Source organism: Oryctolagus cuniculus, chromosome 2 (genome assembly GCF_964237555.1).
Source record: "Oryctolagus cuniculus chromosome 2, mOryCun1.1, whole genome shotgun sequence".
In the NCBI taxonomy this organism is placed as follows: Eukaryota; Metazoa; Chordata; class Mammalia; order Lagomorpha; family Leporidae; genus Oryctolagus; species Oryctolagus cuniculus.
Window position 1 is genome coordinate 91607149 of NC_091433.1, and position 17463 is coordinate 91624611.

The window sequence follows — 17463 nt, forward strand, 5'->3', positions numbered from 1 at the left end:
CCACAGCCCTCCCCGGGACAAGCAGGAGAAGGAGAGCGCAGGCAAGCAGGCACACGGCCGCTCTCCCGCTCTCCGTGGCAGGCAAGGCGTTTCCAAGGCGCTTCGGCAGCCTCCACGGTGGACCACTTAGGCTCCCTGATTGCATGTAAATGCATGCAGGCGTCCTGCAGTTCACTATCAAGCTGGCAGCTGCCTGAACCCCGAAAAGCACAGAGCGAGGACGTGCCAAAGAGCTCCGGAGGGAGGAGTCTGGCACACCCTCAGGTGAACGCGGTGCGCAGAACCCCGGAATCGGCCCCATGGTGTCTCTGCACAATGCCTGGCTGTGGCCTCAAAGGCAGACAGAAGATGTGGCCCTGCATTATGGACTCGTCACACACCCTTGTCCAGTTTTGTCTGGAGAGATTTATCATTTCGTCCATGCTGACTCTTAGCCTCTCTCAAATGTACAAGCTCTGAAACAGCAATACTTCCTTTTGTTGAGTCTTTTTATTTTTTTTAGAGAATTTATTAATTTTTTGAGAGGTATAGTTACAGAGAGAGAGAGACAGAGAGAAGGAGAGAGAGGTCTTCCATCTGCTGGTTCACTTCCCAAATGTTTCACTTCCCAAATGACCACAATGGCCAGAGTTGGGCTGATCTGAAGCCAGGAGCCAGGAGCTTCTTCCCACGTGGGTGCAGGGGTCCAAGCACTTGGGCCATCTTCTACTGCTTTCCCAGGCGCATTAGCAGGGAGCTGGACTGGAAGTGGAGCAGCCAGGACTTGAACCGGCGCCCATATGCTTCTGTTCATTCTACATTGTGCTTCTTTCAGGTTTCTGCAAGTCTCCCTCCTCTGCACTCCCACTCTCAGTTCCCAGGGTTGGACCACCTTCGCCTCTGGGTCTCAACCATCTGGTCTACCTTTGTTGAGTGCACATTTACTGTGTACCTCAAACGAGGCTCCTCTACCTTCCTTCCCTGGCTTCCCTGGGCTGTCTCGGTTTTTCTGACCTCTTTGCTGTCTTTTCTAAGCCATCTCAACAGCCTGCCGCGGTGGACCGGGCACAACCCCGTTCTCACGTCAGAGATGAAGGGGGAGCTGCTGCGATGTCGCCACCTCGTAAGGGCACTGAGCACCGGCCCTTGCAGGCTGCCTACCAGCCAGCTGATCCTGGGCGCACTGACAGATTTCCCCGAGCCTCAGTCTCCTCGTCTGCAGAATGGGCATGCAGTGCTTCTCGCAAAAGATGGGTTGGAGCACGGGAGGAAACGTTTGCTCAGGATGCAGGAGCAGCTCTAGGGAGGCACGCAGGCCCCGTCTGCAGAAACTCGAATCCTCCACAGCAAGAAGGCACCGGGTTGCAGATAAAGGACAGGGTCGGCCAGGCGGGAGCCAGGGGCTTGGCTCGGGGAGGTCCCCTGACACCGAGCAGACATGAACCTTGCCCCCACAGCGGGATGCTCAGCCACCTGTCCCTTCCTGGCCAGTCTTCCTTCAGAGAAAACCTATGCAGGTGCACGGACATCAGGGCTAAGCCCGGAGCCATGGACGGACTGGGCACTACAAATATTAGGCTAAGCCCACCTCTGGCCAGTGGCCATTTTCTTCCTTTGCAGTATTATTTGCTTACTTATGAGAGAGAGAGAGAGAGAGAGAGAGAGAGAATCTTCCATCTGCTGGTTCACTCCCCAAATGGTGGCAATGGCCAGGGCTGGACCAAGCCAAATCCAGGAGCCAGGAGCTTCTTCTTGGTCTCCTACACAGGTGAAGGAGCCCAAGTACTTGGGCCATCTTCTGCTGCTTTCCCAGGTGCATTAGCAGGGAGCTGGATCAGAAGTGGAGCAGCCGGGACTTGAACCTGCATTTGTAAGGGAAGCCAGCGCTGCAGGTGGCAGCCTAACTCAGTACGCCACAATGCCTGCCCCGATTTATGAAATTGGAAGGTGCGTCGGTCTGTCAGTGTTCAATGCCCTCTGACCTAAAGGTAGCATGTTCCTCTAGTGGATACGGCAGCTTTCTAGTGTCCAACGGAGAATAAAAGTCACCATAAGCAACAGACACTCAAAGTCCTTTAGAAAGAACCGGGTTGGAGCTGTGCAGAGGAAACTCGATATTTAAGGTCTGCTCAGGGGTCGCTGGGCAGGGGCCCCAAAGGGGCAGAGTCTCCCGGGGAGCAGAGGACCTGCAGGTGCTGGAGGTCCCCGCTGTGACCTATCAGTGCCAGCTGCAGAGAGCAACTTGGGGCCCCCACGTGTTCCCCACAGGCTGAGGGCTGACTGCTGTGCTGTGCTGTGCTATCGAGGACTTGAAAGCCTAGGACAACTCCAGCAGGGCAAGGGGTGGGGTGTGGCCAAGGGGGTGCGCTCCGGTGTGAGAGGCAGGGGTTGCCCCCTCCCAGAGCCCCCTCACATCCTTGCTACTCACCTGCCAAGGGATAGGTTTGACGCTCTGGGCCTGCCGGTTTCCGATTACCATGGCAACTGCATAGATTTCCCCGGGCCACCCACGTTGACCAAGGTGATTCCAACTGGGAGACCCTCCAGAGACCAAATCATCTGTAAATCTCTTCCAGACCCAGGGAGATGTGGCCGTGTGCCCATTCTCAGAGACAGCAACCCTGCCACCAGCTCACCTCCCACCTGGGGTTGGACCAGCCTCCCCGCCCCCCAGCACCGGAGTCTGATTAAGAGCCCACCTGGACTGCTTTGGCTTCCTTAGCCAGAGGGTCTGGCCTGCATTCAAGTCAAATCACAAGGAGTAAACAGCTATCAGTCATTCAGAGGTGGGAGACTGGGTGGGGGGGTCCTGGGGAGGAACCCCACCTCTCCACGGTTCCAGCCAGGGGCTTCTGCTCAATAGCATTCCATCTTCTACTCCCGCTTCCTGCTCCGGGAGGTTGCTCTTGAACTTGCTACTTGATTGAGGCTTCGTGCAGCCTGACCAAAACCCTAACACCTTCTTCCAACATAGCTGGAGCCGCACGCTGCTGTCTGCCCAAGGCTTTCCTGCTAAAAATAATATTTGCCGAGGGAAGCAGCCATGACTCCCAGCAGGTCTGGCCACTTGGCTCCTGCAGGCTGCTTCTGCGTAACCCAGCTCCTCCTCACACACAGCCCTGTGGCCGTGCAACCCAGACACTCCAGTGGGAAGCTGGAGATGGGAAATGGGGCTTTTTTTTTTTTTTTTTTTTTGAGCACTATGAATACTCTCACTCAGAATGGCTCGGGGTAAGGACCAAACCCATCCCGTCCTGGAGCCCGTGCTGCTCTCCCTGCGCCTTCACACCACTTGGGTCTCCCTTTGCACCTGCAGATCGATTGATCCGCAGACCTGATTGATTGCTGGTGCCTGCTGAGGCTCCCTCTGCCTTCTGCCACCTTCCCCCCTGCACTTTCCCCTCTTCACTGCCCCCTTGCTTTTCCAGGCTCACTCAGCTCTTGCCGTGCCCCGGTCCTTTAGGGGGGCTCCTCACAGCAGCTCTGCCCCACCCCCACTGCCGCCCCTGCTGCAGGAACACGGAAGCGGCAGTTGGCTTCAAACAGGTTACAACCCAGACCCCTGCTCTGCAGAACCCAGAGATGCTCAGAATCCGACTACGCCGGTCCCCCTCCAGCAATGGCTCCGGAGGCGCCCCCTGCGGGCGGCCGCTGTGCCATGTGCTTCTGCGAGGGAATCTCTGCCCTGTCAAGGTGCTGGCCGCATGCTGTGTCTTCCTGCAGACAAGCAGAGGGAGATTCCCCCACGGTGGCTTGGTTTGCTCAAGGACCCTACAGGGCACAGGCAGAGCTGAGATTCTTAGACCAGTGCATCGCGCCGGAATCACAGTGCCCACCCGTGCGGGGCCAGAGGCCCTGCCCAGGGGGAGATGTGTGGACCTGAATGCACAGCCGGCGATGGAGGCCTTGCAGGGCAAGCAGTGACCTGACTACAGTATCTGTTGGGGCCGGCGCTGTGGCGCGGTAGGCTGAGCCTCCACCCATATAGGCGCTGGTTCATGTTCCGGCTGCTCCTCTTCCGAGCCAGCTCCCTGCTAACACACTTGGGAAAACAACAGAGTACGGCCCAGGGAGACCTGGAGGAAGTTCCTGTTTCCTGGCTTCAGATCAGCCCAGCTCCAGCCATTGCAGCCATTTGGGGAGTGCCCTCACTCTGTCTCTCTCCCTCTCTCTGTCTGTGACTCTGCCTCTCAAACAAAAAAATAAAAATATAAAAAAAATAAAGTAGCTGTTTCTGGAACAGTGTCTGGGATCCCTCTGGGAGGGAGAAGAGGGAAGCTAGGCTCACATACAGAAGAGTGGGTATGAGCAGCTAACTTGGTGGACAAATCCTCCCCTAGGCACAGGCTTAAGGCAACTCCTATGAGAGCCCAGTGTACACCTCCCGCAACTGAGCCCTCCACTGGCCCCTTCTCTCACAGCCCTCGGCTCTCACACGGGCAAAACAGGGCAGGAGTTTTTAAAAACACAAAAGCCACCATTGATCAACCTCCCGGGGGAGCCTGCGGTGTGCAGAGTGCAGCCCGAAACCCCGACGATGCTCCCCCCAGCAGCTCGGACTTGCGCAACCCTGCACAGCCGGACTGCGTCAGCGCCCAGGGCCACCCAGCTCCGGATTCTCACCAGCAGGGTCTCACCTCAAGGATTTTCCACGGTGTGCAGAAGGCCTGGCCCGGTTTGGGCTCATGGAGACCGTGTGTCCTATCAAGGGTAGTCAGGGGTGGGAACTCTCCTCCGCCCAGCCTGAAACAATTACCGAGAGCAGAGCTGCAGGGGCATAGCTGCTTACGAGAAAACAGTCCCTGCTGAGGTCTCCAGGTTTGGCTCCTTCCCTTCCCTCCGCTGATTTTCCCCCACAGAGACCACATGCGCTGGGCTCAGGGTCAGCTCGTGTGCTGACCCATGGAGCTCATCAGCTCTGTTCCCTCACCCGCCACTCCCATCTCTGCTACAACTCCCCTACCTCCAGCTGTGGGTTCCGGTTTGCAGAGCTCCTCGCACGCACAGTCCTATTTTATCTTCTCAACTATCCTCAAATAGCGGTATCATTCCTATTTGGCGGATTAAAAAACCTGTACTCAAAGACACTCGCTTGCCCGATGCTGCAGGCTCAGAACCCGGGATGTCCGCCGGTTCTCCGCCCCCCCCCCCCAGTTTGCTTCCTGCCAGTCACTGCATCCAGAGTGCCCAGTGACTCACACCAGACGCATGGCAGACACCTCCGCCGCCGCCTCCCCAGCCTCCGTCTCCTCCATCACCAAGGCCTCTCTTTTCAGGCTCCTCCACCCCCTGCACCGCTATCCTCTAAGTCACTGTTCTCTCCCCGCTCCAAGACTCATAAGCCAACCTCTCATCCCGTCTCCCAGCACTACGCTTGCCCCATGGATGTCCATTCTCACACCACCTCGAGTGGTGTGTTCAGAGGTGAAAATGTGCTCCTGGCACCCCCTAATTTATCACTCCCAACAGAGTCTGCATCATCACTGATGAAAGAGGAAGGAAGGGGAGGGGAGGGAGGAGGAGGAAGAGGAGGAGGAGGAGGAGAAGAAACAAAATGTTTAACTGGGCTGCTAGGCACACTGGGGTGGATCTCCTGTCTAGCTCTTCATATTCACTGCATGTAACTCAACTCTCTCTCTCTCTCTCTCTCTCTCTCTCTCTCTCTCCCTATCATCTGTATTTGTCTATGTATCATCTATCGTCTATACCTACCTAACATCTTTATATCCCTATCATCTCTCTCTATATATTTCCTATGAGCTAGCTCCCTGTCATTGATCTATATCATCTATCGACCTATAATCTATGTATACCTATCACCTATTCTATTTATAAGCTATCTACCTAACATCTATGTATCTATATATCTATTTCTATCTAATCTATTATCTATCAGCTATCTCCCTATCATCTGTCTATATCTATCATCCATCTATGTATATTTATTGTCTATTCTATCTGTAACCTACCCACCTAACATCTATCTATCTCTATCTAATCTATTATCTATCAGCTATCTCCCTATCATCTGTCTATATCTATCATCCATCTATGTATATTTATTGTCTATTCTATCTGTAACCTACCCACCTAACATCTATCTATCTCTAATCTATTATCTATCAGCTATCTCCCTATCATCTGTCTATATCTATCATCCATCTATGTATATTTATTGTCTATTCGATCTGTAATCTACCCACCTAACATCTATCTATCTATATCTATAATCTATTCTATTTGTAATTATCTATCTATATCTGTCACATATACACTTATCATCTGTGTATATCTATCATCTATATTTGTCTACTCTGTCTACTTATCATCTATCTACATTATCTACCTATCATCTCTTTTTTTTTTATTTTTCTTTTTTTTTTATTTTTTTTGGACAGGCAGAGTGGACAGTGAGAGAGAGAGACAGAGAGAAAGGTCTTCCTTTGCCGTTGGTTCACCCTCCAATGGCCGCCGCGGCCAGCGCGCTGCGGCCGGCGCACCGCGCTGATCCGGTGGCAGGAGCCAGGAGCCAGGTGCTTTTCCTGGTCTCCCATGGGGTGCAGGGCCCAAGCACCTGGGCCATCCTCCACTGCACTCCCTGGCCACAGCAGAGGGCTGGCCTGGAAGAGGGGCAACCGGGACAGAATCCGGCGCCCCGACCGGGACTAGAACCTGGTGTGCCGGCGCCGCTAGGCGGAGGATTAGCCTAGTGAGCCGCGGCGCCGGCCCTCTACATTATCTACCTATCATCTCTATCATACATCTACTTATCATCTCTCTATATATAATGTATCATCCATCTACACCTATCATCTATGTCTATCATCTATCTGTCAGTCATCTGTTGGTCATCTATCTTTCTCAGTCCATGTCTCTTGGCTCAGCCCAACAGCCATCCTTCAGTCCTTCAACACACTAAGGACTTCCCACTCGGGCAGGACCTGCACCTGCTACTCTCAGTGCCTGCGATACTCTTCGTCTCACTCCAACATCCTTTGGTTTAGTTAGCTTTCACCCAAGATTTTGGGTGAAATACTAAATGTCACCTCTTCAGAGAAACCTTCCTATTTTTCTCACTATACCTTCTCATGTTTCCCTACACTCTTCCCTCAGGCTGAGCACCACAAGTTTGTCATCTAAGTAATCGTAAAGGTTAGTGCTCGGCACAAAGATACTGCAGAAGGAGCAGCTTCAAAGGCCCAGTGACCTGAAGCAGCAGTCCACTGTACTCACAGGTGCCGTGCGGTGCGGGCTAGCTGTGTGGGATTAAAGCCTCAGGCTCAGCTGCTGTGTTTTGCTTCCAGGGGCAGGGCTGAGGCATCTCTGTCACTCCCTCAGGTCTGTGAGCCAGCAGGACCCACTTCTGCTGCACCTGCTTCTCATCATCTTCAAGCCAGCCACCTGCCGCTGGTTCTTTCCATGGGGACGGCAAAGACAGAGAAGGATAAACAGATGTGTGCAAGGCCAAGGCTTGGACTGGACACACTGCCATAGCTGTCCCATTCCCCATTGGCCCACGCCCAAGTCGCAGAGAGGGGAAAAGGCACCCCATCCCTCTCAGTAGGACAACAGCAAGGTCACAGACATGAGGAAGAGGCAAAGCACTGGGGAAGCCATGCACTCTTGCCAAGTATTCTTGCAACTCCATCTCCCCCTTTGAAACTTTGCAGTGTTTTCTGCACTGCACAGCAAATGACCACAAATTCAGTGGCTTAAAACAGCAGGTGTGGGGTGGGCGCTGCAGTGCAGCGGGTTAACCCACCACCTGGGACAACCACATCCTTTTTTTTAATGATTTATTTATTTGAAAGTCAGAGTTATACAGAGAGAAAAAGAGAGGTGAAGAGAGAGAGAGAGAGAGAGGGAGAGAGAGAGGTCTTCCCTCCGCTGGTTTACTGCCCAGTTAACCACAAAGGGCAGAGCTGTGACGATCTGAAACCAAGAGCCAGGAGCTTCCTCTGGGTCTCCCACATGGGTGCAGGGGCCCAAGGACTTGGGCCATCCTCTACTGCTTTCCCAGGCCACAGCAGAGAGCTGGATTGGAAGTGGAGCAGCCAGGACTTGAACTGGCACCCATATGGGATGCCAGCGCTGCAGATGGCAGCTTTACCCACTTTGCCACAGCGCTGGCCCCTGACAACCACGTTCTGTATCAGAGCGCCTGGGATTGAGTCCCGCCTTCCACTTCTGGTCCAGCTCCCTGCTAATGCACACTACGGGAGGCAGCAGGTGAGGGGTTCAAGTCCTTGGGTCCTGCCACCTGCGTGGAAGACCCAGGGGGAACTCCTGGCTTCTGCCTTCCACGTGGCCCAGCCCCTGCTGTTGTGTACATTTGAAGAGAGTGAACCAAAGAATGCACAGGCTGGGTGAGGCTGTGGGTAGGCTTAGTCTCCTGTTGCCGGAGGCTGTGGGTTCCGATCTTCTTGCTGGCCTGTGCCGAGCAGCTGTTTGTGTCTCCTGGGGAGGGGCACAGGACCACCGTCTGCTGGTACGTGACCCTCTCCTGGGCTGCCGGCACTTGGCCAGAGTAATCACAGAAGTCTAGGAGCTGTTCAGGGACCCCCGCCGCACTCGGGACACAGGACTCTCTGGGTTGTAGCCTCAGGGCTCCTGGAATCTGCCTGCCCCTTCCTCCCAAGAGGAGAAGGAATACACGGAGGCTGAGCTCAGGCTGGCCACGCCGAGCACGAGACTTCCGTTTGTATTCATCATGTCGTTCCCGATATATACCTGTCAAAGGCTCGGTGATGGGGCCGGCGCTGCGGCGTAGCAGGCTAAGATTGCACCTGCGGCATCGGCCTGTGGGCGCTGGTTCGAGTCCCAGCTCTCCTCTAGCTGTCCAGCTGTCTGCTATGGCCTGGTAAAGCAGTGGAAGATGGCCCAGGTCCTTGGGCCCCTGCACCCACGTGGGAGACCCAGAAGAAGCTCCTGACTCCTGGCTTCAGATCAGCTCAGCTCCAGCCATTGAGGCCAACTGGGGAGTGAACCAGTGGATGGAAGACTCTCTCTCTCCCTCTATCTCCCTCTCTCTCTCTCTCTCTCTCTCTCTCACACACACACACACACACACACACACAAGCCATCTTCTACTGCTTTCCCAGGCCACAGCAGAGAGCTGTATCAGAAGTGGAGCAGCCAGAACTTGAACCAAAGCCTATATGGGATGCCGGCACTGCAGGAGGCAGCTTTACCTTCTATGCCACAGTGATATTCACATTTAAACCAAGGCTTCTAGTGAAGCAGATTGCCCACCCTGCTGTGGGTGGGGCTTAGTCAATTAGTCAAAGAAGACCTGCGAATTCCCCCCCTCTGCTGGTCTGGGCCGCGCCCTACAGTGAATTCTTTCTGTCGGCCTGGGCATATCCCGCGGGCGCCATGCCTCTGGAGAGCGCTGACGGGCACCGTGACCTTCTGGGCTTGTGGTGACTCAGCGTGTGGAATGCATGAAGCGTGCAAGATGAAATGATTGGGTTTGTCACATCCTCGGTAAGACAGGGGGCCAGCCCAGCTGCACAGGCCACAGCTGACCCAAGTCTGGCCACGTCCTGTCTGTTTGTGCTAACATCAGGGCACACAGAAGCCAACAGTGCCCACCAGGAGGTGGGCAAAGCACACTGGAAGTGGCTGAAGTTTATTTGGGATCTCCTCCCAACAGTGTTCCAATGCCTGTGCCAGCTAAAAGCCCGAAGAAGAGAGAACATTCTGGAAGACAGGAAAGCCTTGCGGATGTAAGAGATCATCTCAAGGAGCAGATCCAGCGGCCGTGACACACGCATGGACAGGGACAAACTGGGGGAAGAGGGGTCTTCCTCCAGGCTGCCCTGTGGTCTGTGGTCTGCAGAGTGGCCATGTGGCCGTGGCTGACCAAGAGCCACAGAGGGAGACACTCAGCCATACATCCACTCTGTTTGAGTGACTTGGTGCTGTCTAAACAGGAGAGGAAGGAACACACACACACACACACACACACACCCCGCCACTGGGGATGGGGCTGACCCAAGTCTCAGACAATCTGGAGTGCGAAGCTGCCTGGGAGTGGAAGTCTGCCTTTGCTGTCTTTGGTTTCACTGCCAGGTGGAAGATTACTCTTTGGTGGAAAAGAATACGCTCACTAGGATTCGACGGGCTCTGTGCTCGGACAGGAAGATACAGGAGAAGGAGGAACTCCCTGGCGACACTCGGAGACCCGGGCTCTGGTCCCACCCGGCCCCTTAGCCTTTTGCTAAGCACCTTGGCTCTCTGGATCTCTTTCCTCTTCGCTGCAGAACGAGGTCTTTCAGTTGTACACAGCTCATTGGGTTTACTTGAGCTAAGCCATTCTAAGAAAAAAGACACCTCCAAATGCAATGGCTTTAAAAAAAACTCAGAAAGTGCTCCATTCTCATGGAACCAACAAGTGCGTGCGACGGGCTGAAGGGCCAGCCCCGCTCAGCAAGGCCACCCAGAGAGCCAGGCCCCGGGGTCAGCACTTGACTGTCCCCACTGCGGCCGCGGCAGCAGAAACAGGGAGCAAGCAGGTCCCAGGCCCTCCTCTTTTGGAGGTCAAGGACTTCCCACTCTGCTCGTGCTCCCGCTGTACAAGCACTCCCGGGACCTGCACCCCTGTGCCAGCCAGGTAGGCGGCTACGTTGTTTCCTCAGTGTCTTTCTTCCCGTCTTCCCTGGAACGTCACCTGTCCTGGGACCTCCCAGGCCACTCTTCAGACTGCTCTCTCGACCATCTCCTTTCGGAGCTACCTATGGTGTTGGTCTCACACCGCCCAGTGCCTTCTCCCTTAAATCTCTCCCGTGATCCTCATCCCATAGGGTGCTCAGCCATGGTGGCCAGAGTCAAGGCCAGGGCTGCAGGTCCCTCCCACATTTCCCACGTCTTACAGAAGCTGAAAGAGACTAGAGACAAGGCTTGATTTTCAGTAGACTCCCTGTGGCCACACTCTGTCTTCCTAGGTCTACAGGGAAAACCCTGGCACTTTTTTTATTTGAGAGGTAGAGTTACAGACCAAGAGAGGGAGAGACAGAGAGAGGCCTCCCATGGCTGGATCACTCCCCCAAAAGGCCACAACAGCCAAAGTTGGGTGGATCTGAAGCCAGGAACCAGAAGTTTCTTTCCAGTCTCCCACATGGGTGCAGGGGCCCAAGGACTTGGGCCATCTTCTACTGCTTTCCCAGGCCATAGCAGAGAGCTGGATCAAAAGTGGAGCAGCTGGGACTAGAACCGGCGCCCATATGGAATGCCGGCGCTGCAGGCAGTGGCTTAGCCTATTACGCCACAGCACAGGCCCCCAAATATCACCACCTTCATGCTTCCCCTGAAAGTGGCCGCAGCAAGCCCCACAGCCCCCAGAGGTCTGCAGGTGCATCTCTGTGCTGTGGGCCCTGCACACAGGCTAGCATTGCCCAGCCTCACACAGCGATCCCAGCAGCGGCAATGCCCTTGGAGGCAGTCCTGCCCTGTGCTTCTCTTGACCCTTGGTCCACCTCTTCCTCTTCTTCAAGCTGGGGCTCTGTTGGCCCGGGATGACTGTCGCGCAGAGAGGAGGGAGCCTCCCTCGCTGGAGGAAGAGAGCAGACAAAGTGTGCAGAGCTAAGCGGGAGGAGGAGGCAGCCAAGGAGAAGCTGAAACAGAGCAGAGGCGGGGCTGGAACGGTGCTCCTGGGGCACAGGGTACAGCCAGCTGGCTGAGCAGCCCTGGAAGCAAGAAAACCACGGACTGATGGGCTTCGGTGCGCGTGGGGTCGCTGGAGAGGGAAATGCGGCGAGACCGGAGGAGAGGCGGACGGGGCAGAGACCCAGAGCGTGGGTGACGGGCGCAGCCGCGGGAGCCCCAGGGCCATGCGTGCAGCGCAGGTGTCGCGTTCCTTGGCATCAGGACTCAAGGAGCCGCTCGGCGGAGCCTGAAGTTCGCCCCCGGCTTGAATTTGCTCGGGCCAAGAAGGAGCGCACATGTGAAACGGTTTTCCATCACAACACACGACTGGAGATACTTGTCCCCTGTTTGGGATCCAAAACCAACCACAGGATCACTTCCAGGCTTGGGGGCAGGAGGGGGCGGGGAGCGGGGAGGAGAGGCTGACGTCGTGCGAATGGACATAAGGCAGGCAGCCTCCACCCGCCACGGGGAGAGCACTCTGCCCTCCCGGCTGCCCCCTGTCAACCTTCCACAGGGAGCAAGCTCCGTTCTCCAAGCATTTTTCCAGTAACTCCAGGGCTCCTAAAACGCCATAGAAGCCCAAGACCCAGGCTCTGTGTCTTCGGTGAAGTTCCCAGGAGTGAGAGGCGCTCAGAGCCCTGTGAGCTCTCCCACACCCCAGCAAACACCCCAGAAGTGAAATCAGATCATCTTCATCATCGATCATCAACTCTAACGGGCCAGAGCACCTGTGTGTGTTGGCAGTGACAGCCCAGGAGGGGTCCTGGGAGTTTGCATGTGACTTCCTGGGACTTATCAACGGGGGTGGATTTATCCACAAACCCGTGGCCACAGGAAACCACCCACTGGCTCTGCCTCCGAAGTCATTTCAATTCCCTGGGCGTGATAAGGGACAGCCTGGAGCTCCCCGCCCAGGAAGGCTGTGTTCCTCCTGTGTTCACACCTCACCTGGTGTGAACTTCCTGTCACCCTCCAGACACGCCCCCTCCGCTCACTCTAACCTGTCCACTGCCAGGAGGCAGGGCTTACATAGGACACATCCCCTCCCCCCACCCAAGCCAAGGAGCCAAGTGTTTCTCCACCTCCTACTAGGGCTCCAGTCACCTCCCCTCTCCAACCTGAAAAGTGCCCCACTCTGGAATAAACCAGATCCTCCCCCTGGCCGTGCCCATGCTGTGGCTCCCCAGGATGGAGGTTTAAGTTCAGGTCTCCAGAACGCAGTGCCTGGGTGACCTTGAGAGCAGGTGGGAAACATCTTACCTTCTGCTCATTCTTTCTTTTTAAGATTTTATTTATTTATCTGAGAGGTAGAATTACAGACACACAGAGGCAGAGACAGAGAGATAGGTCCTCCATCCACTGGTTCACTTCCCAAATGACCGCAATGGCCAGAGCTGTGAGACCCAAAGCCAGAAGCCAGGAGCTTCTTCCAGGTCTCCCATGTGGGTGCAGGGGCCCAAGGACTTGGGCCATCTTCTACTGCTTTCCCAGGCCATAGCAGAGAGCTGGATCAGAAGTGGAGCAGCCAGGACTCGAACCAGCATCCATATGCGATGCTGGCGCTGCAGGTGGAGGCTTTGCCCACTGCACCACAGTGCTGGCCCTCCTGCTCATTCTTGCAAAAGACTAAGCGCCTGGACAAGAAGACAGAATGTACCTTGCAGTCCGACTGTCCTGCACTGGGGAGCCAGCGCCTCCTCCCTCGGGGACAGAGGGTCCTCCGGCTTCCTGCGTCACAGTGGGGGAGGGAACCTGCGATCCAGACCTCATGACAGCAAGGTGGAGGCTTGGTCCTCCTCTCATAGCCCCTCTGTGGGGGCTGCCTGTGCCTGGTGCAGACAGGGGCATTGCACGGGCTGGGGGCAGCCACAAACCCACGTCCCCCTCAGGCGTCGGGTCAGCTGAGGTACGCAGTCCTGTGCCGGGTGAGGTTGATGCCTGGCACCGAGGGGCCACGAGGACGAGGGGGAGTGGGCAGTGTCCCCATGGGCTATCTGTTAGGTATTGAAGTTTGACTATCCGTTGTTAAGTTCTACGATTTCCTTTTTTGTATTTTCTATTGCTCTGGTGCCTGTTGCATTTTGTCATCTAAGTTCTTGAGCTTATTAATCACAGTGAGTTTATAAAGTCTGTGAAAATTCCAATAAAAAAAAAGAAGGAAATGGGAAGTGGCCTGCCCGTGCCCGGAGCCACGGCCCGGCCAGCTGGCGGAAAGGAAGGCAGCTGGGCTCAGCGCCTCTCTGCGATGCTCAGACCAGGCCAGCCCGGGACCAGTTCCTCCTGGAAGCCCTCCGCTCCCGGGAAAACTGCAACAGGAGCTGTGCTGATCCGAATTAGGAGCTTCTTCCGGGTCTCCCACGTGGGTGCAGGGGCCCAAGGACTTGGCCATCTTCTCCTGCTTTCCCAGACCATAGCAGACAGCTGCATCAGAAGTGGAGCAGCCGGGACTTGAACCGGCACCCTTATGGGACACAGGCACTGCTTTACCCACCACGCCACAGCACCGGCCCCAGGCTGTGACCTCTTCAAGTGACCTTGGGATGAGGCTTTCTCTCCTCGGCCCTCAGTTTCCCCGTCCTCCTCAGGGTCCCACTTAGAAACACGAGCCGGAGAAGTACAGAACAGTGGCCGGATCTGGCAGAGCAGGGCGGATGGGAACCCCTTTTCTGCTGTTCCCAGTGAGCTCTCGGCAGCTCCTGTCCCAGGCCCTGCACCTGCTGAGCCTGGGAGTCCGAGCGAAGCTGGGAGTTACAGAATCGCACTTTGCTGCAGAACCCGACGTTCCCTGGTTCCCGTCTGCTCCATCTGCTCAGTCTCCAGCTGCTGTCTCCGGGAGCTAGGGTTGAGAGTCCTGGTCCCCGCCTCTGGAGCTGCTCAGAGGCAGCAGCCAGCCAGGGCTGACCTCCCTGGTGGCATCCAGCCCGGTGCTCGTCTCTGGGGAGGACGGAGAATGACAGATATTGGCATGAGGGGTCTGGAGGCAGAGGGGAAGATGGAGCGCCCGCTGGGTCCCCTGCCAGGGCAGACTCGGACTGCAAAAATTCTTGTATGATGCAAACCCCAGAACAAAGGATTCTTTGGCGCTTAGGAGTAAAAATCCTCAGCTTGGAATCCCGCAGAGGGCTTTGTTACAAATACTTGACACGACAGGACCTACTAACACCCACAGGGAGCTGCTCCCAGCGTTGCAGAAATTCCAGCCCGATCAATCAGAGGGCGTGGCTCCATCAGGAGCCCTCCCACTTGCATTCTCCGTAGCTCTGAAGTCTGGGGCTGGGACCAGGTCTGCAGCCCTCCGTGTTAGGGCCCCCACCACCTCTCAAATAAATAAATGAACTGAGTTGGAAATTCCTTCAGATTTTATTTCCTGGTTGTTTTTAAGATTTATTTGAATTGAATTGAAAGGCACTGTGGCAGACTGAGGGAAAGAAAGAGAGAGAGACAGAGAAAGATCTCCCATCTGCTGATTCAACTCCCCAAATGGCCTCAACAGCCAAAGCCAGGAGGGAACTCCATCCAGCTCTCCCACGTGGGTGCAGGGGCCCAAGCACCTGGGCCATTCCCCACTGCCTTCCCAGGCACATTAGCAGGGAGCTGGGTCGGACTGGAGCAGCCGGGACTCCCTAACATTCTGATATGAGACGTGGGGATGGCAAGTGGCAGTCTAACCCTCTGTGCCACAACCCAGCCCTTCCTGCTATTTCTTTTAACTTTCTTGTTTTTTAATTCATTATTTTTCATGCACAAATTTACTCAGTCATCCAGAGGGCTTTTTTTTTTTTTTTTAAATTAGTTTTTAAACAGATTCAATGTGATTTGTAGACACAATTCTTTTTTTTTTAATTTTTATTTGACAGGCAGAGTTAGACAATGAGAGAGAGAAACAGAGAGAAAGGTCTTCCTTCCGTTGGTTCACTCCCCAAATGGCTGCTGTGGCTGGCTCACTGCACCGATCCGAAGCCAGGAGCCAGGTGCTTCTCCTGGTCTCCCACGCGGGTGCAGGGCCCAAGCACTTGGGCCATCCTCCACTGCACTCCCGGGCCACAGCAGAGAGCTGTCCTGGAAGAGGAACAACCGGGACTAGAACCTGGCACCCATATGGGATGCCAGCGCCACAGGCGGAGGATTAACCAAGTGAGCCACAGCGCTGGCCCCTGTAGATACAATTCTAAGAACATAATGATCTATCTTCCCTTCCTCACTCCCCCTCTGCTTCCGCACCAGGTTATTGGAGTCCATGAGTCGCACTCTGGTCAGAATCCCTGTCCTTGAGGCATGGACAGACTAGGGCATAGATCCTTATAAAGGAGACCCGAAGAAGCTTCTCTTCTCTTCAGCCAGGAGAAGCCGTAGCCATAAGCTAAGGGAAAGCAGCTCGCAGCAGACCCCACCTCTGCCAGCATCTTCACCTTGAACTTCCTGGCCTCCAGAACCGTGAGCGATGACCCTCTGCTGTGTAGAAGTTGCCCACTTGACAATATTCTATTGCAGCAGCCTGCGTGGACCAAGACGTCCTGTGCGTTCAGGGCAGTAAGGTGAGTCTACAGGGTGCCGGGCCCCCTGTGCCGTGGTAGGATTCCTTCTGGGAAACTGAATATTCTGCTTTGGGAGACTGGCAGCTGAACGTGACTGGGAGTAGTCACGTCTTTGACATGTGATGTTAACTTGTCTTGTTCTTAAAAAAATATATTTGTTTGTTTATTTGAAAGGCAGAATGGGGGCCGGTGCTGTGGTGTAGCGGGTAGTGCCGCCTGCAGTGCCAGAATCCTATGTGGGCACCGGTTTGAATCTCTGCTGCTGCACTTCCCATCCAGCTCTCTGCTATGGCCTGGGAAAGCAGTGGAAGATGGCCCAAGCATTTGGGCTCCTGCACCCACGTGGGAGACCTGGAAGAAACTCCTGGCTCCTGGCTTTGGATCAGCACAGCTCCAACCATTGTGGCCATTTTGGGAGTGAATCAGTGGATGGAAGACACCTCTCTCTCTCTCTCTCTGCCTCTGCCTCTGCTCTCTGTAACTCTGTTTTTAAAATAAATAAATAAAGCTTTTAAAAAAAAAAGAAAGAAAAGAAAGGCTGAGTGACAGAGAGAGGGGGAGAGAGAGAAAGCGAGAGAGAGAGAAAGAGAGAGAGAGATCTTCCTTCTGCTGGTTCATTCTCCAAAGGGCTACAATGGCCAGAGCCGGTGCAGGCTGAAGCCAGGAGCTAGGAACTCCATCCAGGTCTCTCACATGGCTGGCAGGGTCCCAAGCACTTGGGGTCTTCTGCTGTTTTCCTGGGTACATAAGCAGGGAGCTGGATTGAAAGTGGAGCAGCCAGAACTTCAACCAGTGCCCGTATGGGATGCCGGCACTGCAGGTGGCAGCTTTACCCTCATGCCACAGCACTGGCCCCCACTCTGCCTTTCTTCCCTCCTTCCTTCTTGCCTTCCCTTCTCCACCCAGCAGGGGGCGTGAGAAGGGGTACGTGGGTCCCCCACTCTGTGCAGAAGAATTATTCTCAAGGCAACAATTTCCCCAACAACAATGTAATTATGAACTATTACCCAAGCATGGCGGGTACTATTGAATGCGCCACTTCTGGATCCCGGCTAAGGACTTTGGCAGAAAGCGGGGGATTCCAAAGAGGAAAAGATGGAGAAAAATTAGGGGCACGTCCCCCCCCCCACTCCTTGGCCAGCCTGTTGAGTTAACCACATGTGCGTTCTGCCTATGGGCACCACGGAGAGGAAGGGCATTGCGGCACACGTTTCGGGGCAGAGGTCTCGGCCAGGGATTTTGAAAATCAGCGGCGGCTGAGACGGGATGACACTCAGTGCTGGGCCATGCGGAAGTGATT

General features: G+C 55.0%; 1 long non-coding RNA gene across 1 annotated transcript; it reads right to left on the minus strand.

Annotated features, from left to right (window-relative positions):
- Nucleotides 1–603: 603 nt before the first annotated feature.
- On the minus strand, nt 604–8822 carry LOC127487280 (uncharacterized). The gene is made up of 4 exons (XR_007913988.2): nt 8710–8822; nt 7213–7392; nt 4617–4722; nt 604–741 (listed from the first exon to the last, which is right to left on the minus strand). It is a non-coding gene; the product is annotated as an uncharacterized lncRNA (long non-coding RNA).
- Nucleotides 8823–17463: the final 8641 nt, after the last annotated feature.